A 23,195-nucleotide genomic window follows, 5' to 3' on the forward strand; every position below is an offset into this window, starting at 1 on the left:
CAAAGTGTAAAACAGAGGAAAATCTACTAGTAAGAACCATTCTCCATCCCCTCCCACATAATGTTGCTAAAATCTCCATGGACTTCTGAGAGATGCACTCCTTAGGGTAAATATTCCCTAGACAACTGAAATTTATAAAGTCGAATCATAGCTGGAAGATTTCTCACAACTCAGTCTCCTGGCAACAATCTAGGCTACTTCACTCTTCTGTAACTTCATTCTGCTTTCATGGCTGCTGTTCCTGTCTCTGAAGCTGGTATTTGCTACTTCAGTAGTGAGCTGCTGCTGTCATCTGTTGGAGCCCTTTACCAGCTGCTGCTATTATTTCTTCCTCTAAGGGAATGTTGCCACTCTTTTGTGTGATTGTCCTGAGCCAACTTGCCTGGGGGCTAATCAACATTTTTTCATATCTTTTGTTAGTTAGGCCCACAGCTATTCCCTATTAGTACACAAAAAGCCACCTCAGGCAGCTATTAAGATCTGTACATATTTGACTAGTTACCTCTGTCAATTTTGACTAGCTACATCCTTCTTCTCCCCCTTCCCCATTCTTGCCTAGGTGGGTTAACATGAATGAATCCCTCTTGACTCCCATCAAGCTCCTGGAAGTTGCTTACTTTTGCTCTGAATTCCTGATACCACTGTAAAGGTCACTTTATCACTTCTGTATTACTTACTACTCAGGACCCTTTTGCAGAGACCCAAAGAGGTGTGAAAGGTGACTAAAATTTATAGTAGAGAGGTATTGAAAGTACTTAGGAAAAGCTCAGAGATTTTGATTCATTCTGTTTGAAGAGAAGGGATGGTAAGGGAATGGAGGCATAGTGTTATTGGTGGGATCCTTAAGAGTTGTGGGGTCTGCGGCTGGTATAATAGAAAACTAAAAAGTACTCTATGATATATGAGTAAGTGTAACCTAAGAGTAATGAAAGGTTGGCCCACAGAAAGAGGTGGGTATATGCAGGTAAGGTATTAATGGGGCATTTAAATTAATAATAGAGGGACCACAACAATGGTGAGTAATATAAGGATAGGGAATTTATCTTACAGTTCTGAGGATATGCAAGAAAGTAGTGAGGGAAATAGTACACAAAAGCTGTCTTAGGTCAATGAAAGGGCATAGTACATAAAGAATTAAACTGAATGAACTAAATTCTCTCACCTACAAATTAGATGTTGAAGTTCAAATAAATCCACAAAGGAAAGCTTTTATTAAAGTCATTTCTTTAAGCAAGTTTGCTTAGTTTCACAGATGCTCTATATAAATAATATTCCTATAAGACTCTCACAGAAGAATCAAAGGCTACTACACATATCTGCCTAATGATTCAGCATATTCTCTGTTCCCAACAAACATAAGCCCACCTGTGATAAAATCAGATGAAGGAGAAGAGAAAGGCTTTCTTTCTATCCTTATCATTCATTACTCATTCAACAAACATTTATCCCATTCCATTTCATTCTGTTCTACAAAGATTTATTAAGTTCCTGATATGTGCAGAACACTAGGGGAAAAAATGTTTTCTTCACAACAATTCTAGGATATCAGCAGTACAAGTATTATAATTAGTCTCATTTTATTGATATGGAAACAGATTCAGTGAAGTTGTGACTTGCCCAGAGTCCCATGGCCAGTGACTGTCACAAGCCAGAATTTGAGTTGAGATTGGATTCCAATCTAGCATTCATATCACTATGCCATACTGCCGCTTTTCTCTGTACCTACTAAGTACAGACAAGCCAGGGAGATAGGAAGATCAGTGAGGTGCAGTCTTCATCCTCAGGATTTTATAGTTTAGTAAGGGGAACTTGTATGTCTCAAAAAGTAGAGAGAAAACAAATAACTTAAATTTAAGTTTTGTTCTACATTGGATGGTTAGACAAAAAATAGTTCAAAACCAAACGAGCTTTTCTAAGCAAAAATAAAACAAAATGAGCCACTGTGTCTCTGGCCTCTTCTAATTGAAGACCCTGTAAAAAGACATAAAAAGTATTGAGTTAGAAATTCAATATAATTGTAAATATTAAACTTATGACTATAAGAAAGCTTCTTCAGTTATGATTCATAAATTTTTTTCAAGAACTGGAAGGTTTTGTTCTAGTTTCTGTTTGAAAATCACTTGGAAATTTGGATACTTTACTCTTTCTTTCCTCCTCAAAAAAATTTCCACCTTGACAATGAACATACTGATTTATTACGAGAAATGCCAAAAGTGTCCAAAAATTGGTAAAATAAAATTTTTACATTAAATATTCTCAGCATTGTTGTCTAAACTGAACTAAGATTTTTACATCAAATATTCTCAGCATTGTTGTCTAAACTGATTTCAAGGACATTTGGATTCTATGAACATCAGTTGAGGTTCTATTTATATTACAATTTTAAGTAGATAGTAGAATCAATTATGAGAGAAGCTAAAGGAAAAATTTTTAGTGAAAAATGATTATAGTAGTGGTGGTGGTATGTCTGTCTGTGCCTAAATGGTGTAGACTTCATTCCCCAAGTCAACAAATTATTGCTCAGAATTTCATTCTCTCCTACTTAAAATTAGGAGAGGAACTCTTCTTCTGAATATAGAGACAATACAGGATCCCTGCCCTCTGGGAATTTACTATTGTGAAGATATATTATCTCATTCATTAATACTGAGGACACAAATACACAAGATTAATAATATCAGTAATAGTAATAGCTAGCATTTATATACTTTAAGACTACAAAGTCCTTTATGTACATTATCTCACAGACTCTGCTTTCAAGGAATTTAGAATCTATGGGAGATGGGGTGCAGCATTAGTAACAAATAACTTTGATACAATGGAGAGTGAGATGAGTACAAAGGACAGATGTAGGCAACGCTCTGAGAAATTAGAAAAAGGAGGAATCACTTTTGGGGAAGGCAACATGTTATAATGAATAGGGCAATGGACATTCAATCAGTAGGACCTCGCTTCAGATACTCTTGCAAACACTAGCTTTGTGACTCTGGGCAAGTCACTTAATCTCTCTGTCTCAGATTCCTCATCTGTAAAATACAGAAGGGGATGGGAGGGAGGAATGGAGACTTCAAGGCCTTTAACTTCTCTTCCAATTCTAAATGTATTATCATACGACCCTGACACTTAATAGAAGGGACACTTGAGTTGGACTTTAAAGGAAGGGAGGGACTTCAAGAAAGAAGATTTCAAGAAATAGGAGTCATTTCCAGGAATGAGAAATTGTATTACGGAAGCCTTGGTGATCAGAGAGTACAGGATAAGAATACAAGAGAGGGAATTTATTGTGTTTGTTTGCTTTGAGGGTGGGCAGAGTTACGAGGGCAAGGAAAAGTAATGGCAATACCAAGAGACATAGAACCCAGATAGGCTTAGCAGGAAGTACAGTGAGCTGTCCTCTAAAACTTCTCCAGAACAGACCTAGAAAATTCACTAGACCAAATTCTGGTGGTGAAATCCAAGAAAAAGTCACAGTGAGTTATTATGCAGCCTAAGTTAAGCATAGGGAGAAAGAGAAGTTTGTGGACACTGGATATGGGTCTAGCCAGGGGCACAGCCACACTAGAGCACAGGGAGAGGGCAAGAGAAGGTCCTAGAACCTTCCTGGGGCACTACAATGGGGACAGTTTTGTTGCCCTCTACTAGGTCCCAGGTCACACATCCAGGGCTAATTGAGGAAGGTAACTGCTACTGAGGTAGCATTCTGGGGTGAGGAGAGGCCCTAGGTGATATACCCAGGAAGAGGCAAGGTCAGATGTAATCAGTAATGGTATGGGTTCAGATGCCAGGAATAAAGTGGGATATCAGTTCCACCTTTCCGGTCCAATCTACAGCCTACATAGGAATTAAGTACAGCATGAAACCCAGACCAAAGGGAAGCTTACAGTTTTGACACAACCAATAGAGCTTCCTAGCTGACTAATGGTGGTTGAAGCCAGCAGCAGTCTAGTACTGGCCAGACACAGAGGTCAGGAACTTGTAGAACTAAGATGAAGGTGGGACAGAAAGCTCTGTCCTGGATCAGACCACTTTGGGACTACTGAAAACTTGTGGATCCCCAGTCTGAACTATCCTTGTAATCCATAATAATAGGACACTCAACACCACAAGAAAGCAGAAGCAGGACTAAAAGGTCTTTCCTCCAGAACGGAACAGAGCCTGACCCTAATATGAAGTCAGAAAGTAGGCTGGGAAAATGAACAAACAAAAAAAGAATTCCACCATAAAATGTTATTATAGTGACAGGGATACTCAAAACATAAAAAAAAACTCAGAAAAAGAAAAGGATTTCAAAATATCTACAAGCAAAACCTCAAAGAAAAATACAGATTAAACTAGAACTCCTAGAAGAGATAAAGAGGTTTTTTTTTAAAAAGTTTTTATAAATGAAACAAGAATACTAGAAGAAAAAAAATGGAAAATAATGAGAACTATGGAAGAATAAATCGGAAAGGGAATTAACAGCTTGGCACAAGAAGTATACGACCTGAAAATTAGAAATGTACCAAATAGAGGTCAATGACTCCATGATACAACAAGAAATATTATGACAAAGTCAAAAGATAGGAGAAAAAAACTAAAGAAAATGGAAAGCAGATTGAGGAGAAAAACTTTTAAGAGTCACTGGATTACCTGAATGCCATGACCAAAACTAGAGGTTAGACATGATATTTCAAGAAATCTTAAAAGAAAACTGCCTATATCTCTTAGAACCAGTGGGCAAAGTAGAAATAGAAAGAAGCGACTGGTAATAACCCTTTCTGAAACCCGCAAATGAAAATGATGAGGAACATTACAGTAAAAATCCAGAACTTCTCGTTCAAAGAAAAATACAGCAAAGAGCAAAAAGGAAAGCATTCAAGTACCACAGAGCCATAATAAATTTGTAATGGACCAAATCACTACATATGCATGACTTCCTTCAGTTCTACTCAGCAGTATGTGAGTAGGTACCGAGAGGACAGTCAGGCAACAAACATTTATTAAGCACCTATTTTGTGTCAGGGATTGTGCTAAATGCTAGAGATACAAAGAAAGGCAAAGACAGTATCTGCCCACAAGAGCTAAAAGTCTAACGGGGAGACAATCTGCCTACTACTACGTAGAGGAGAAACTGGAAATAAGCAACAGAAGAAAGAAAGATATTAGAGTTAAGGGGAATTAGGAAAGGTTTTCTATAGAAGACAGGATTTACTTGGAGTTGGAAGGAAGTCATGGAAGCAAAGAGATGAAGAGGGAGAGTATTCCAGGCAGTTGGGACAGTCAGTGAGTAGAGAGATAGAGTGTTGAGGACAGATTCAGGAATAGAGGAGAAACTGCAGTAAGAAGTTTTTGGCAAACAATACAAAGAATCTCAGCACCCAGTCTATATTAGGAAAGATTCTGAGCACATCAAGCTAAGGGAATAGGCAGGATAGGATGTCTAGAGCACCAAAGCCAAGTCAAATAGTCAAGTGGGACAGTCAGGAATGCAAATAAGAAAATCAGAAGCCAGAGTCCGATGTCAGAAGAGCAGAATTAAATTGTAAATTAAATTGGGCTAAATTGTAAACAACAAATCTTTTTGTATTAAAGCTTGTCTCTCTGTAGTTTCCTTCTAACAATGAGCCAGTGTGTGTTCCCTCTTACTGCACCTCCCTCAACCTGATTTTTTAAAGGGGCTAACTTGCTGAAAACCTGCATCTGAACTTTATCAGTGCTGAATTTCCACTTCTTTCCTTTGTTCAGCAGAGACAAAATTGTTTTGTTTTTCAAAAGAACTTTAGTAGGCGTGAAGACAACAAAATGAAATGAAAGCACAGAACGGCTGAATTTATGAAGCATACACTTCTTGTTCTAAGGTAACTGATCCAGGGACAGGTTGGCTTGACTGGCCCAGCTCAAGGGGGATTTGCCTCATTCCCGTTCCTTATCACAACACTGTCTCAAAGCCAAGATCCTTCACCTCTTAATCTGGATTAGTTTCTAAATTAAGATCCACTTAAAGTCATGAAGCTTCTAAATCTGAAACATTACAATGGCTTTCTTCTGATAGGCTTCTGTTCTTGTTCCATATCCCATGTCATATATCAGAAGTACTGCTAAGCTCCTGTTTCAGATCTGAGCAACATCTCTAATTCTCAGCTCATTTGTATAGAAATGATAGAGGCCCTAAACTCAATAAAAGATTAGTGTTTAGTAACCAACTCCACTCATTTTTCCCAGATTATTTTTGATGATTAATCATTCAGATGAACAAACCTCTTATAGACTGGCCAATATTAACATGGTAAAAGGAAAGAACCCTTGTTTGACTTTGAAGATATTTCCCTAGAGAAGATATAAACATCCTCACTGACATCACACATGGATCTTGAGTGATGTCTTCTTGATGATACATCATGAAGACTCACTCTTGTCCTAAATATCTCTTTGTCCATTGATACATTAAGTGGAACAATAATAGTTAACATTTATATAGTACTTTAAAGTATTTTATTATTTATTAAAATATTTTCATTTATTATCTCATTTGACCTTCACAATAATCTTGTTCGGTAGGTGCCATTATCTGCATTTTACAGATTGTACCTTTCATCAGTACTATTGTGAGTTATATGGATTCTTTAGTGACTCCGTAGTACCTTCCACTTTCAATGGAGCCTCAACTCCAGGATAGAACTGTAAGTCTGGAAGACTGTATGGACCCTTGGGGAGGTGGGGCTCACTAGAGAACAAAGGGCTGTCTTCACTATTTATAACTCTGATATGTTACTTTTGTGTCTTATATTTTCTTTCAAGTAAAATAGAGTCTATATTGTATTTGATAAAGCTCAAGTGCTTCATGGGAGTCTAGCACCCATTTACTTTTCCTAGGAAATAAGTCAGAGAGTGATTTATGAGAGGCCCTCATGCCCCAAATTGAACCCAGTTCGTGTAAATCTAAAATTGGGATTCTAAACCACAGCTTATATTAGCATTCAAGAACCTTCACAACATGGCTTCAATGCACCAGTTCAGCCTGATCTCATATCTCTCTCCTTCATGTACTTAAGTTTCCAATTATACAGGGCCATTCTCTGACCATTATCCTCATCCTGATCTTTCCTATCTTTGTTCTGTCTCCTCCAGACTAAAATTAACCACTCATGGGGCGGCCAGGTAGCACAGCCAGTAAGAGCACCGGCTCCAGTGTCAGAACGACCTGGAGATCCAATCCCAGGCTCAGACACTCAGCACCACACCCAGAAACACCTGGCCGTGTAACCTTGAGCAAGTTACTTAACCCCAACTGCTTAGGGGTGGCCAGGTGGCTCAGTGAGTGAGAGCACCGGCTCCAGTGTTGGGACGACCTGGAGATCGAATCCCGGGCTCAGACACTCAGCACCACACCCAGAAATAACTGGCTGTGCAACCTTGAGCAAGTTACTTAACCCTGATTGCTTATAAAAAAAAAATAAAATAAAATTAACCACTCACCTCCTAAGATAAACACCAAAAACCTCTTTTGAAGCCCCTCCCTTTGTTCAGGTCCAAATTCAGACACCACCTCCTCTAAAAAAACCTTCCTTGATCCACCCTCCCCTGAAAATTATCTCCACACATCTCATAAAAATAATCATAATAATCATTATGATGTGTATGTGTCTTCATCCTAGCTGATTCTATCTTTGGACCTTCTTTTTAAAAAAATTTATAGTTTTCAACATTCACTTCCATAAAATTTTGAGTTTAAAATTTTCTCCCTCTCCCCTCCCCAAGACAGCATGCAATCTGATATAGGCTCTATATATACATTCTTTTTGTTCAGATTTTTTGTTTTGTTTTGTTTTGTTTTGCTTTGCTTTTTGGAGGCAAGAATGCAGGACAATTAGGGTTAAGTGATTTGCCCAAGGTCACATGGCAAGTTTTGTGTTAAGTATCTGAAGTCATATTTGAATTCAGGTCCTCGTGACTCCAAGGCCAGTGCTCTATTCACTGCACCACCTAGCCGCCCCAACACATACATTCTTACTAAACATATTTCCACATTAGTCATGTTGTATAGAAGAATTAGGATGAGTGGGAGGCACCATGAGAAAGAAGAAACAAAACAAAACAAAGAGAGCAAATAATATGCTTCTATTTGCATTTAGACTCCATAGTTCTTTTTCAGGATGTGGATAGCACTTTCCATCATGAGTCTTTTGGAATTGTCTTAGATCCTTGCATTGCTGAGAAGAGCTAATTCTATCAAAGTTGGTCTTCACACAATGTTGCTACTATTGTGTACAATGCTCCTGGTTCTGCTCACTTCACTCAGCACCAATTCATGTAAGCCTTTCCATGTTTTTCTGAAATCTTCCTGCTCATCATTTCTTTTTTTTTTTTTTTTTTGCTTTTTGGAGGGAGAAGACAGGGTAATTCAGGGTTAAGTGACTTGCCCAAGATCACACGGCTAGTAGGTATTAAGTGTCTGAGGTCACATTTGAACTCAGGTCCTACTGACTCCAGGGCTGGTGCTCTATTCACTGTGCCACCTAGCCACCCTCCCCCCTCATCATTTCTTACAGCACAATAGTATTCCATTACATTCATATACCATAACTTGTTCAGTCATTCCTCAGTTGATGGGCATCCCTTCAATTTCCAATTCTTGGCTGCCACAAAAAGAGCTGCTATAAATATTTTTGTTCATGTGGGCCCTTTTCCCACTTTGGGATACAGACCATGCCTACCACAATACTTAAAGTACCTCCAGTTTAATATATGTTTAATTGAATTAAATAACAACACTACCATTTTGCCATACAAAAAATATATCTACATGCAGGAATAATACAGATGATTCTGACCAACAAAGAAGTTCCTTTTCTTCTTAGGTAATGTAATAGACTGGAGTGTTAGATTTGGAATTGGAAGATATGAGATTGAATCCTGCCTCAGATACTTTACCAGCTGTTTCATCCTGGTAAGTTGTCACCACCTCAGTTTCCCCATCTGTTAAATCAAGATAATAACAGCACCCACCTCACAGGTCTGTTATGAGGATTAAATGAGATAATGTATGCAAAATGCATTGTAAACCTTAAAAAGCACTATATAAATGCTATTTGTAAAAGAAAAAAGGGAACGTACACTAGTCACAGAGTAGACCATTTACAATATATTTAACAAAGTGTCTTTCAAATAGCAAAAGCTCAAGGAATTTTGTTGTGTAGCACTTAGGGTACCCTAGCACATATGGGGGGCCCTAGAACAGCTACCCCAGATTCAAGACACTTTGTGGGTCAGCAAGAGAAATCATAGCTCAAGAGACCCCCCCCCATCATTGTGTTAATTGTACCAGCTCTCTAGAAGACACAATTTAAAATAAGACATTTCATCAAATAGCAAAATAAATAGAATTATAAGGAAAGATCCATATGTCCATATACATGCATATATATGTAGATATGTCAATATACTCATAAAGGCTTTCATACAGAGAACACATGACTGGGGAACACACATGTATAACCACTGAACACTCATGGAGGACACAGACAAGAAGAGATATGTGGAAGACCCATATATAGGGAACACACACACACACACACACACACACACACACACACACACACACACATATATATACAGAGGGAACACATAGGGCCAGGATATACATGTAGTAGGTGCCATTCACACTTCAGATACTACTGTTGACATCCTCTTATGATATCTATAGGCCTGCATAGAGTAGTAGTATTCACTACATATGCCTATGGTGACATTGTGTTACTATCTTTTGGGTCACTTCTCCACTCTCTTTTAAATATAATATTGTTGGGGTGGCTAGGTAGCACAGTGAATAGAGCACCAGCCCTGGAGTCAGGAGGACCGGAGTTCAAATCCAGCCTCAGACACAACACAAAACTAGCCATGTGACCTTGGGCAAGTCACTTAACCCCAATTGCCCTGCTTCCCCTCCAAAAAGGCCCCCCCAATTTTTTTAAATATTATATTGTCATTGCTGTGCTTCTCTGTGAGTCTTATGGTCTCCAAGTTGCTCTCTGCTACCATCTGTTGGGTTTCAGCTCTTCAGGGCCATTTGCCAGGTTTCTGTCATTCATTAAAATATAATGTCTAGAAAGCTTCTCTCCGAAAAGGGCAAGCAGTCAATAAAAGCCAGAAGAATATTCCCAGGATAAGATCATCTATTTTTCTAACTGACATTTGTGTGGCACTGATAGAAGTCTATGGTACCAGTCAATTATTTGATTTAGAATGAAAAATTTCTTGTAATTCATGTTCAAAGCCTGATTATAAACCTGTACCTGTAAACATTATTTTGAGGACTGTGGTCCCTAAAATCTCACAGGATCTATACGGAGGACAGGGCAATTAAAGGAACCTTATTTCTAAGATCCTTTTGGATTGTTATACAAATGAAGTTATGGACCCAAACAAAAGATGTGGTAAAGATCCATGTAGCATTCCTTCTTTGATTGTAAATATCTACTAGCAATAAAAATACTAATCTACTTCTTTTGTTTTTATGCCTCTGGCCAGCACAGAAGTACCACTTCTCTATAGCTGAATGAGTGAATGAATGAAGAACAAATGATTTTGACTGAATGACAGAGCTGGGAAGGTAACACAAAGTCTTTCTTGTGAGGGATAGAAAGTAGTCATAAATAAGCCTTTCTTTTTCTTAACGCCGCAGAAAAAGAAAATACAAACTCTTTAGTCTGGCAGTTTAAGGCCCTTCATTCTGTGGCTACAACTTACCTTCCTCCAACTTTATCTCATACTATTCATTTCAGTTTCAACAAAACTGGACTAGTAGCTATTTCCTGAATTAATACCACCTCCAGAATTTACATAAGCCATCTCTCCCACGTTCCTCTTTCCCTTCTCATTTCTTCTCAAAATCCTTATCTTCCTTCAAGATTCAATTTCAAGTGTCACCTCCGTGAAGCCTTCCCTGATTCCCCACAATTATCGATGCTCTTTCCCTTCTCAAATTCCTTTATATGTACTTATCTGCATCTGGAGTATTCCCCCACAGAATGTAAGCTCCTACAGAACAGAAACGGTTTCATTTTTGGTTTGCATATCCTTGGCGTCTTGTACGTAATAGGCACATAAATATTTGCTGAATGAATGAATAAATGAATAAAAAGGAGAAATGGTTTGGTGTGAAAAGTACTAGATTTGAAGTCAGAAGTATTAGATTCAAATGTTCTCATGTGTAATTTTGAGCAAGTCATTTCTCTCAAGCCTCAGTATCCTCATTTATAAAATGAGAGGGTTAGACTAAATGACCTCTAAGTTGTCTTCCAGCTCCACATCTATGATTCCAAGGTCTTCTGTGCTAAGGGACTTTAACTCCAAGAGCCCACAAAATTGTATAAAACCCCAGCAATATTGACAAGTACCCTAAGTATGAGTTCAAAGTTCTTTTTGGATTAAGATTTGCAAGACCTTTTAAGTAGAAAAAAGAAATTCCATTGCACTCAGGTGTTTAATTTTTTTTTAATAATCTTGCTCTAAAATTATATGAAATAAACATTACATACAAGGTATAATATAGAAGTAGCCAACTTGCAGAGAGCAGTGACCATGGACCATAGGCACCTCAATGTAATGGTAATTGGAATTTGAAGATGTTCCCTGCCCCTTAATAGGCCAAATGGAATCGCAGGGAGCTTGTGGTGGAAGGAGTTTGCTAAACAGGTAGAGCAGCAAAGGGTGGAGCAGAAAATGAGTCAGAGTACTTAGAGCTGAGGGATACGGAAGACAACAGCAAGCAGACAGCTAGGATTGTGAATGTTTGTTTGTGGAAAGGCCCAAGCAGGGGAAAGCTTTGGGATGGTATTGATCCCTGGGGTGATAAGGTGTATTAACTTCTTTGTTGCTATGATGGATTCAGTTTTCTGGTGTTAGGATTTGGCTTTCTGGTGTCTGAATAAATGTTTTCCTTCTGTCTTCTATTATGAAGAGTCTGTTACATTTTGTGATTCAGCACTATGCCGTCATATTCATAGTCACTGTTGGTGCTGTGCATATTGCCTTGGTGACACACTCAGTTACCAGTTCAAGCAAGTTAACAGTATGGATAATGAATGGACCATGAGAAGCTAAGTAGTTTAGATTAGTTGAAGCTTAATATATTATAAAGATCATGGCAGAAATATCTAACTCCATAGTTCTTCCTACATTGATCAGAATGTTGGTTTCCTACAAAATCTAAAGAGCAGAAATTTACCATAACCAAGCGAACAAAGGAAGTACATATATATGTACATATACATATATGTATATATACACACATTTATATATATATACATATATTTATAAATTCCATGACAAATGAGAAACTATGTAGAAGTATGACAGATGCATTGGAAGTAGTCTAGTCTACAAAAAGATGCTAAGCAGGTCATGTAATAAGGATGAAGGAGAATAGATGGGCTTCTTAATCATCAGTTTAAATACCACAGGACTAAACATGGCCAACCTGGAGGGCAAAACTTGATGGGATGAGTGACATTTGGCTATTTGGTCAAAAGTGGAAGAAGTGAGAACAAGATCTTCAATCCTGGTATTCAAAGATCTGCACATAGATTGAAATGAGCAACAATGACTTTAATATTAATAGGATGGATATTTTTGTGATTCGTAATTTCTTATGCTTAACTTTTAACAAAGAATTTTGTTTTAACAGAAAAACAAATAAAAGAAAATAATGTTATATTTTCTTTGACTCAATCATACTTATGGCAAATCTACCCTATCTTGCATATATCTATCTACATATGATATCTTATCCCCTTTAGAATGTAAGCTCTTGAAAGGAGGTGCTGTTTTTAACCTTTCTTTGTATCCCCAGTGCTCAGCAAAGTGCCTAGCACCTAACAAACAATAAATGCTTGTCAACTGATTGATTTTTGGAAGCCAGCTACAAGATCTATAAGGCATAAGAGCAGCTGTTACCACATACAACTTACCTGAATTATAATATTGCATAATATCTATTAGGAAATGTCTTTAGAAAGCTAGATTTGCTCATTTAAACCATAAAAAGAAGTGAATGTCACTAGATAAACAGTTCTACATTGTATATGGCAAGGAAACATATAATCCCACCGATTAAAAAATAGGAAAAAGAAAAAGCATTCTTGGGTTCAGCAGTGATAGATAAATGAAAATGTCCCTCCCCTCCATTCCCCACACAGAGGCAGTTTGGGGGGGGGGGTGAAACATCATTTATGAGTTTATCAACTTAAGACGTAGTAACTGTTGAAAATATAGACTTCAAATAAAATAAGAACAACTTAGCTGTTATCCATAGATCCATGGCAGATTATTAAGGGAAACTAGATGCTTTAGAGGTTATGTGCCCATCTTTTGCATATGATTTACAGAAGACAAAGCAGCTAGGAGGCATAGTTAATACAGTGCTGGATCTAAAGTCAGAAAATCCTGAGTTCAAATTCAGCATGAGACAATTAGTAGCTGGGTTACCCTGGACACTTAACCTTTTTATGCATCAATTTCCTCATTTGTAAAATGAAGGTAATAATAGCACCTACCTCTGAGGGTTGCTGTTGAGGACATTTTTTTTAAAAAACTTTGTTAGGCATATAATTAGTAAGATGACCAAGACTTTCCTTCCAAAATGTGTCCCTTGATGCCCCTGTCAGATACATTACTGGGTTTAGTGGAACTTAGATCTGACTCAGTGAAATAATTTATATGATTGAAGGTTATAGCTGTGTAAATGGCTTTCCCTCCATGGGACCTTCATTTCAGCAAAGCTTCTGCAGTTTTTCTAAGTAGTTCTTGGAAATCACACCAATTTTTTTGTGACACTTTCTCTTCATAGAATTTCTCTATCAACTTGGTAACACTATTAGGGATTACATGATATGATATCTCACCTCTTGAACCATTCTATTATTAATTTCATCTCCAGTGCGTCTCAGCTGCAAAGCCAATCTCTGTAACATTTCCTCTTCATGGCAGGTACAGCTACTGTTGCTCTGTCTCGGCTGAGGAAGAGTATAATCACCTGTGTGGGTAGATTATCACCTGTGTGTTAAGATCTAAACTTACACCAACTGAAATTTGGGACATGCTTTTAATATCTAGAAAATTATCCAGCATGAGTTATTTATAGTGACAAAGAAACTGTCTTGGAGAACAGGAAAGATGGACCCTCAACACTAATCCTACTAATCCCCCAAAAGCATTTACAGTAAAACCTTGATTAACTGGAATGCTGAGGGAATTGAGTTTTTAGGTAATTTAATTCTTTGGTATTTTATTTAACTTTTCGGTTAACTAAGCATTAATCAGTGAACTGGGCTTTGATGTTTCTACTCCTTTTTAAAATATTTCTAACATGAATTAATAATATTCTTTGTCACCATTAGTAGGTATAGTAGAAACTGAATGTATGACTTCACTAGAATAGAGAACTCCCAGTTGAGGAAAGCATCTTCTTTATAACTGGATGTAAAGTCAAAAAATCCAGGGGTTACAGAGGAATATATTGGAAGGAGAAAGAGAAAGATAGAATAGAGTAAATTATCTCACATAAAAGAGGCAAGAGAAAGAAATTACAATGGAGGGGAAGAGCAGGGAGGTGAAAAGGAATGAGTCAACCTTATTCTCATTGGATTTGGCTTAAGGAGGGAATAACATACACACTCAATTGGGTATCTTACCCCACAGAAAAGTAGGGGAGATGGGGATAAGGGGCAGATGATAGAAGGAAGGACAGATTGGGGGAGGGGATTATCAGAAGCAAACACTTTTGAAAAGGGGCAGAGTCAAAGGAGAAAACAGAATAAATGGGGGACAGGATAGGATGGAGGGAAATATAGCTAGTCTTTCACAATATGACTACTATGGAAATGTTTTGCATAGCTACACATGTATAACCTATATTGAATTGCTTGTCTTCTCAATGGAGGGGCAGGGGGTGAGGAGGGAAGAAGGAAGAGAATCTGGAACTCAAAGTTTGTTAAAATTGTCCTTACATGCAACTGGGAAATAAGATATACAGGTAATGGGGTATAGAAAACCATCTTGCCCTAAAACAAAGTAAGGGGTAAGGGGGGGATAGAAGAGAAGGCAGACTGGGGGAAGAGGTAATCAGTACACTTGCCATCTTGGGATGGGGGGTAGGGGAGAGATGGGGAGAAATTTTGGAACTCAAATTCTTGTGGAAAAACTAAAATAGATAAATTAAAGTCAGTAAATCCTGAGTTCAAATTCATCATGAGACAATTAGCAGCTGGGTGACCCTGGACAAGTCACTTAATCTTTTTCTGCTTCAATTTTCTTATGTGTAAAATGGGAGTAAATAATAACACCTACCTCTGAGGGTTGTGAGCATATTTTTTTTAAACTTTGTTAGCTATTATTAGTAAGATTGCCAAGACTTTCTTTCCAAAATGTATCTCTTGATGTCCCTGTCAGATACATCACTGGGTTTGGTGGAACTTAGAGCTTACAATCTTAGAGAACTGCCTGGTCTACTCAGAGGTTAAGTGACTTGTTCAGTGTCACACAGCCAGTATTTGTCAGAGACAGACTTGAACCTAGGTATTTCTGGCTTTGATGCTTAGCTCTGTACCTACTATGTCATGCTATAGTACACTACAGATGATTTAAACTTCCATAATGATTCAATGCCTCAAAAGGCATCATCAGTGCCTCAAAAGATCATTCAATGCCTCAAAGCACAACTACACAGAACTGAGATATATAGATGATATATTTATAATTAGCCCAATTTGTAATTGGTCTAAATATGGACATGCTTCAAAATTATTTTTGTCATTTACCTCTTTTTTTTTTAAAGCAATTGGGGTTAGGTAACTTGCTCAAGGTTACATGGCCAGTTATTTTGTGTGGGTGCCAAGTATCTGAGGCTGGAACCGATCTCGGGTCTCCTGACGCCATGGTTGGCACTCTTACTGCGCCACCTGGCTGCCCCCATTTACCTCTTTCTTATAATAGCTGAGTTCAGAAGAAAAAAAATTATGTTCAAGTGTTCCAGTTAATCAAGATACTTCAGATTAATTATATAATTGAATGTGGTGCTTTACTAGATTAGGCATGGTATCAGGGGAACTAGCAATACCTTTTCTCTAGGAATTAGGACAGATATATTGTCATATTATAGGTTACACATAGCATAAAAACCTTAAAACAAAAATCTAATGTGGTCATTAAAACATATTCAAGTCATGGCAAAGGCATATGATGTCTTGTCACAAGCAAATCAGTATAAATAAATAAGTGTAATTTTATTGAGGTTTCCCTTAGTAGAATAGCTAAATGGGAGATTCATCAGAATTTGACATTTAACACATACTGTCTTGTTTTGCCATTTTAAAATAATGTTCTTAGATTGTTTTCCCAACTGGAATGTAAATCCTTGAAGACTATGTCTTTTACTTCATTATAATCCCAACAATTGGTATACTGCTCTGCACATAGGAGGCAGTCAATACATATCTGCTGCAAATGATGTCAAGGAGGGGAGAAGAAAGAGACCCATGGGCTAGAGTACCAAAGAAAACCTTCTTCATAGTTTTGTATATGGATAGCACAATCCATCTATTAATTTTTATATTGTGAATTTATTGTCAATAAGCATTTTAATCACAACAAATAAGAGGTTTGTAGGGGTTTTGTTATGTACAGTTTGTTTTTAAGTGTATATATGGTATATATGCAACATTTGCTTTTGAAATCAATTCTTTATTCATAACAATAACAACATTTTCCCTACACCAGGGATCTATAATGTTTTAAGGGAGAGGAAGCATTTTCATCAATATCCCTAGATTATGACATGAAGACGTGCATTTATTACTATTTATAAAGACCTATATTTATGTGGTTTATATATTATTTATGCATAGGTTCTTAATATGACTATATGATTCTAATGAGTTCTAAACATTTCAAATGATGCCGAAGAGGCCTTAGAACAAGTTCATCTGTATTGTTTTATACATTTTATTGCTTTATACAAGTTAATCCAATAAAACAGTAAAATTATTATCACCAGAAGGCTTGAACAAAAAGTCCATTTTAGGAAATAGAAGGGACCAAAAATCTTCTTTAGTTTTCTCCTATTAGTGCATTAGTACAATGTACAGTTAGGTTATCTAATTGTCTTTTGGAAAGGCAGCTTAAACCTGGCCCTGAGGGGATGTGGGACCAGAAGGATCTGAGGTTACAAAGATAGAAGCATCAAATCAAATGAGATAACATGTTAAATGTTTTGAAAACCTTAAAGCACCATATTAATGCTATCTAGTTAATATGACAGCAATGAACATTGGTCATGGGAATTTCCAAATAGGGCCAAAAATTAAAGAAAGAAGACCCAAATGGAAAACTGGTGAGGACTGCATAATTAAGGGGGTGGGTGGGGAAAGAAGGGATCCATCAGTGATTCATTCCTCTTAGTTAGGAATGTCCATTAATAAGATGAATCAGTTCAAAAGTACAGATTCCTTAATTTATTCTTTTTAAAACAGAGATGAATTTAAACAACCTACATGCTGCTGGGAGCCAGTTACCAACACAGGTTAACTGAGGTTTATGTTTCACTATTTCTTAAAAGCCACCTTTTACCCCCAAAGGGTTCAAAGAGAAAAGGGAACCATGTGTACAAAAATGTTTATAATTGCTTTTTTGGTAGTGGTAAAGAAATGAAAAGGAGCGCCCATCAATTGGATAATAGCTAAATAAATTATGGTACAATCAGAGTAATGTAATATTATTGTGGCATAAGAAATTTCAAAAAGGATGGTTTCAGTGAAACCTGGGAAGACTTATGTATGCACTGATAGAGTGAAAATGAGAAGAACCAGGAGAATAATTTATACAATAAGTGCGTTGTAGAGAAAAACAAGACAACTGATCAATATAACGAATGACTCACAACCATTTGAAGACTGATGTTGAAGTATGCTACCCACCTTCTGAGAGAGGATGGATTCAAAATGGAAAAACAGGACACACACTTTTGGACGAGGCCAACGTGGGGATCTTTTTGGTTTTTTTTTTGCTTAACTATGCATACTATAAGGGTTTTCTCTCTTCCAATGAGGAGGTGGGAGAGAAAAAATAAATGTCAATTAAAAATATAATTTTTTAAAAAAGCAGACTGGTTTAGCTTTTTGTGGAAAACTTTAGGTTAAATAAAACAGATCCACTAGTCCCACCCTCACGTTTTGTTCATCTCTGGAAAAAAATAAAGATGCCCTTGCGGGCAGGGCTGTATTGGCTTTTTCTTTGTATTTTAGGGCTCAGCACAGCGGCTGGCACATGGAAAGCACGGAATAAGTGTGTTGGTTGAATGCACCTTTCACATAGCAGACCCTTGTTTGTAAAATTTAATCATCCTCGTTATTGGTCTCCAGCCAAGAATTGTAAGAGGCTATTTTTTTCCTCTCTGTTACAAATCCTTGCTTTTTCCATCTCTCGCCCTATATTTAGGTGATTTTGGATCCTCGGGCTGAACATTTGCGTTACCAAAGGATCACCTCTGAAAGGAAATAGAACTCTTTCCAAAGAGGGAGGTTCCTGACAGCTCGCGGCTTACGTTTCCCCTTCTCTTCAGCGAAGAAAAAGGATGGGGAGCCCTTTATGAGACACCTGGAGACGGGGTAAAGACCTAGGCTTTGCCTAAGGTTAGAAAAGCTGAGGAGGAAGAAATATCGCCCGCAAACAAAGGCTGCAGAAGAAATCAAGTGGTTTTCCCCAAGAGCTTTACTTTGAGCAGATGAGGGAATGAGGAACGAGAATGGGTTTTGCTTTTAGTTTTGTTGTCCAGTTCCGTTTTTAATTTTTATGGGAACCTTTTGAACCCCCGGGCCCACGCCACCGCAACCGCCGTGAAGCAGCCTGAGGGCAGAGACCGCGCGAGCTCCCGAGGCGGCGGTTTTGACGGTTGTGGGTCACGTAGCCGCGGGAACAGCCAATGGGGAGAGTGTCAAACGCGCGTTCCCACTGAGTTCCGAAGAGGAACTGAGTACAGAGGGAGACCCAACGCGGCTGCGCACTAAAGCGGTTGCGGGAAGCGGGGATTGTAGGGGGAAGGGAAAAAGGAGGATGGGGGTTCAGGGTGGGGCGACGACCGGATCACGCATGAGCAGCACTAGCCGGAAGTCGCATCCCCCTTCCCCTCCCCCTCCCGCTACTGTCGTGGAGGTTAGAGAGAATTGGAGGGCGGGGAAAGGCTACAAAAAAGGCGGGGAGGAAAGGCGGGAAACGGAGCAGAAAAGGATAGAGGGAAAGGTGGCGCCAGAGTACGGGCTTCACCTCCCTTGCCTTGTGACAGTGAAGAGACCTGTCTTTTCTCTCCTAGATTCTGCAAGAACCGAAGCAGAAAATAGCCCCTAAGCCTGAAGAGTTTTTCGCAGCCCCCTCCCCCACTCCCACTCGGTGCTGAGTGTCTCAAACTCAGGATCCGCAGCCCCCCACCCTCTATGCACCGTCCAAGATAGATAGATACATTATGGGCAATCATCTGTTTACAAAAACAACAATAATAAATGGGGGATGGGGAAGGGAGAAGAGGTGTGGAAGAAAAAGAAGTCTGTTACTGTCCAGCTTTTAAGGTTCTATCTGCACATTTGACCATATAATTAATACTAGTGGCTTATTTGTGTGAATGATCAATCACTAACAGCGTTATGAATATTTAGTAAATGGCAAGGAGACTGTTCCTTTGGGTGTGAAAACAAAATGACTTTTGAGCTACTTGTACAGAGTGAGAATAATAGCATCCTCATCACTGAACTCTGGGAAATTGATCATCTATCTATCTATCTATCTATATCTATCTATCTATCTATCTATCTATCTATCTATCTATCTATCTATCTATCTATCTATCTATCTATCTATCTATCTATCTATCTATCTCTAGCCAGCCAGCCAGCCAGCCATTCATCTATCCATCCATCTAATCTGTGTCTATCTACACAAACACAAGCTACTAATTCTCTTTCCTGAATCCTCTGCCTTTAAAAAGGAAAGTACATTGAGAAAATACTTCAAGCATATATTGGACAACCCTAGGATAGAAAATTACCAGGGATGCTGTAAAGGGAAAAAAATGGATGTGAAAGCTCATTGAAAAAAAATTGAAATTCCAGTCTAGATAAGCTTAGAGAACTTCATCACCAGGTCAGCTATAGGTAATAAAATTTTTGGACACAATAATTCTGGAAAACCAACTATTAATTTGTAAAGGGCTTACAATCAGTGTCATTGGAGGCAATACATATTCTGATGAAATTACAGAACTTTGAAGTACTAAATTATACAGATCATTATTTTCAGATAAAATATGCAATTTTTGTGTTTTGCCTGTCAATAAACATTTGTTAAGTGCTTATTATATACCAAGAAGATTGGGCCTACCCATTTCTAATCTCTGGATAAAATGTCAACTTTTTAGCTAATTATTTTGTCTTTTTTTAAATCTTATTTTATCAAGTTAAAATCTGGATTTCTAATAAATATATTTTTCAATTTTCTTATAGATGCTGTTGAATGGATATAATTTAATTGAACCAATAACCCAATTACAATTATAATTCTGTTATTAAAGGATTAAAGGTTTGGGCCTAACCCTGCAATTATTAAAATCTTTCACTAAAGGAATTTTTATTCTGATGCCTAAACTATATATAATTTAACAACTCACAAGCCTCTCACTGAATCTTCTTATCACAACACAACACAGAATTCTGGTGAATTCAGAAATAAAACAACACTTATAATTTATTTGTTCTGTTATTAAACTCATACCAAAACAGGTAAGACAGAGATAGGCCAGTTAGGGCTCTGCCTTATTTAGACAGAGATGTGTATATTCGAGTCAAATGTAAAACCTAACTCAAAGAAATTTTTTATATATTTAAGCCTTACTTTTAGTAGTGTTTTTCTCATTTGTTTTTTGTAACTTTATATGAACTTGTTGTTAATATTGTAATAATGTAAATTTTGTGTTGAGGACATCCAACTTAGAAGTACAGTGGTGCTATTACCATGAAACAAGTTTTAGATTTTCTACAGCTTTTATTCACGGTTTTAGGACAGAATTAGTTTCAATTAATTTACTTTTTTACCCTGTCTGGTTTCCCACAAACAGAGAGAGAAATATATACATATATTTTAAGTAATTATTTTAGTTAATATAAACAATTCCTTACCTGGATTTCTAGACATGTCTGAAAATCTGCTGTGCTCTGACAAGTTGGGTCATGTCTGGCTTTTAAAAATAGAATTCACCAACAATGTTATACTTTATGATTTGTAACAATTTATTACTATGTAGGGGTGATACAGGGCTGCCATAGCTCTACACACAGTGCTACCATGTTTCTTTTTTCTATTTGTTTACCTTCTGTGGTAAAATAAATTAGCATATTATTTTGTTGACATGTGAGAGACTTTTTCCTATAGAGCAGACTCTTCCTGTGATTGAAAGGATAGACTAGATGATTTCTGAAGTTCTACCATTTAATAATTGATTTTTTCATATTGCATCTATCCTATAAATTTCTCCTAGAATAGTTTATTTTCATCTTTTCAGTTCAATTCAGGAAGCTTTAAAAAAAAATGTCACTGATATGGAAGGCATCATGCCCATCAATGGGGATACAAAAATTAAAATGACATAGCCCGTATCTTCAAGTAGCTTGAGTTCTGCTTAGACAGATAGATATAAGAATACAAGGTAGAGAGTGTGATAAAGGCAAAGAAGATATCCAGACAAAACACTCTGAGAGAATTTAATAAGGAATAAAACAATTCAACTAGGGAGATAAGGAAAGACTACATAGTGGAGCTGGCACCTGAACTAAGTTGTTGGGGTTTTTTTTTTGAGGGGGGAAGGCAGGGCAATTGGGGTTAAGTGACTTGCCCAAGGTCACACAGCTAGTAAGTGTGTCAAATGTCTCAGACCAAATTTGAACTCAGGTCCTCCTGACTCCAGGGCTGGTGCTCTATTCACTGCACCACCTAGTCGCCCCTCAACTAAGTTTTGAAAGGAGTAAAGGATACTGAAAGACAGGAATGAAGAGAAAATGCATTTGTAAAATGGGGGTCTGGCACAGAGAACACTAAGGAGCTGTTTCTGGGAAAAGTATGATGAGAGACGAGAGAAGTACATGTGTGAATGTTCTGTAACCGTTTCCCATTGACATCCCATAAGCTTGGGAGGAACCTTTTTCCATTTCTGTCAGTGTCTTCAAAAGGGCCTGATTCAGCTGTGGCTGCCTCTCTTTTCTGCATTAGAATCTGGGGAAGGAAAGTGACTCCTTTACTCACAGCATAGGAGGAGACCCAGAGTCTCAAATCTTTGGAATTTCAAACACCTAAAGCATGAGTCAGAAATCCAGGAGTCCAGGAATCTAGGGCCAAGTGTTGCATCTAGCCCAACACTGATGACCTAAGGAGCATGGAGTAATACTTAGAAAAGACCTTCAGGATTGAAGTCCAACAGAAGCTAGCATCAATACCTCTTTGATATATAGACTTGGAATCAGCCCTTCGTGGCAATTGAGCTAAGTTATAGCCTAATTTCTCCCAAAGACGACGCCCTTGAGGTGACAGAGGGAAATGTTTGTTCTTGTTATATCTATGAATTAAATACTTCTTAGTAAAAGCTACCCAATGGGGGCAGCTAGGTGGTGCAGTGAATAGAGTACTGGCCCTGGAGTCAGGAGGACCTGAGTTCAAATTCAGTCTCAGACACTTAACACTTACTAGCTGTGTGACCTTGGGCAAGTCACTTAAACCCAATTGCCCTGCCTACCCCTCCAAAAAACAACAAAAAAAATTTTTTTAAGCTATCCAATGTTAAATGTTTAGATAAAACTCGAATGCTAGTCACTGGGCCCTTAAAAGGGGGAAACACAGTTGGTCTAAGCTTGAACTGAGGACAGTAGAGAAAAGAGATACCCACAAACCTCTCCAAGTACCTAAGAACCCTGAGGGAGAAGATGCAGCCTGCCTGATCCTCAGGGTCAAAGCATACACATTATGTAAGGGATTCTCTACCCTGGACTTTGAATTTTGTACACCTTTCTGGATTCAAAGAAACTAGCACAAGGGGAAAAAAATGTATTTATGTGTGTGTGTGTATATATATCTATATATCTATATCTATCTATCTATCTATCTATCTATCTATCTATCTATCTATCTAT

At 37.8% G+C, this 23,195-nt stretch overlaps 1 long non-coding RNA gene across 1 annotated transcript; it reads right to left on the minus strand.

Moving 5' to 3' along the window:
* Window positions 1-1,540: 1,540 nt before the first annotated feature.
* On the minus strand, window positions 1,541-21,251 carry LOC138150322 (uncharacterized). Its single transcript, XR_011165544.1, has 3 exons — window positions 21,195-21,251; window positions 13,881-14,011; window positions 1,541-1,971 (listed from the first exon to the last, which is right to left on the minus strand). It is a non-coding gene; the product is annotated as an uncharacterized lncRNA (long non-coding RNA).
* Window positions 21,252-23,195: the final 1,944 nt, after the last annotated feature.

This window comes from Petaurus breviceps, unplaced genomic scaffold, assembly GCF_028583685.1.
Source record: "Petaurus breviceps papuanus isolate PSGF00001 unplaced genomic scaffold, PetGlider_PUasm1.0 90865, whole genome shotgun sequence".
NCBI classification, from domain to species: domain Eukaryota; kingdom Metazoa; phylum Chordata; class Mammalia; order Diprotodontia; family Petauridae; genus Petaurus; species Petaurus breviceps.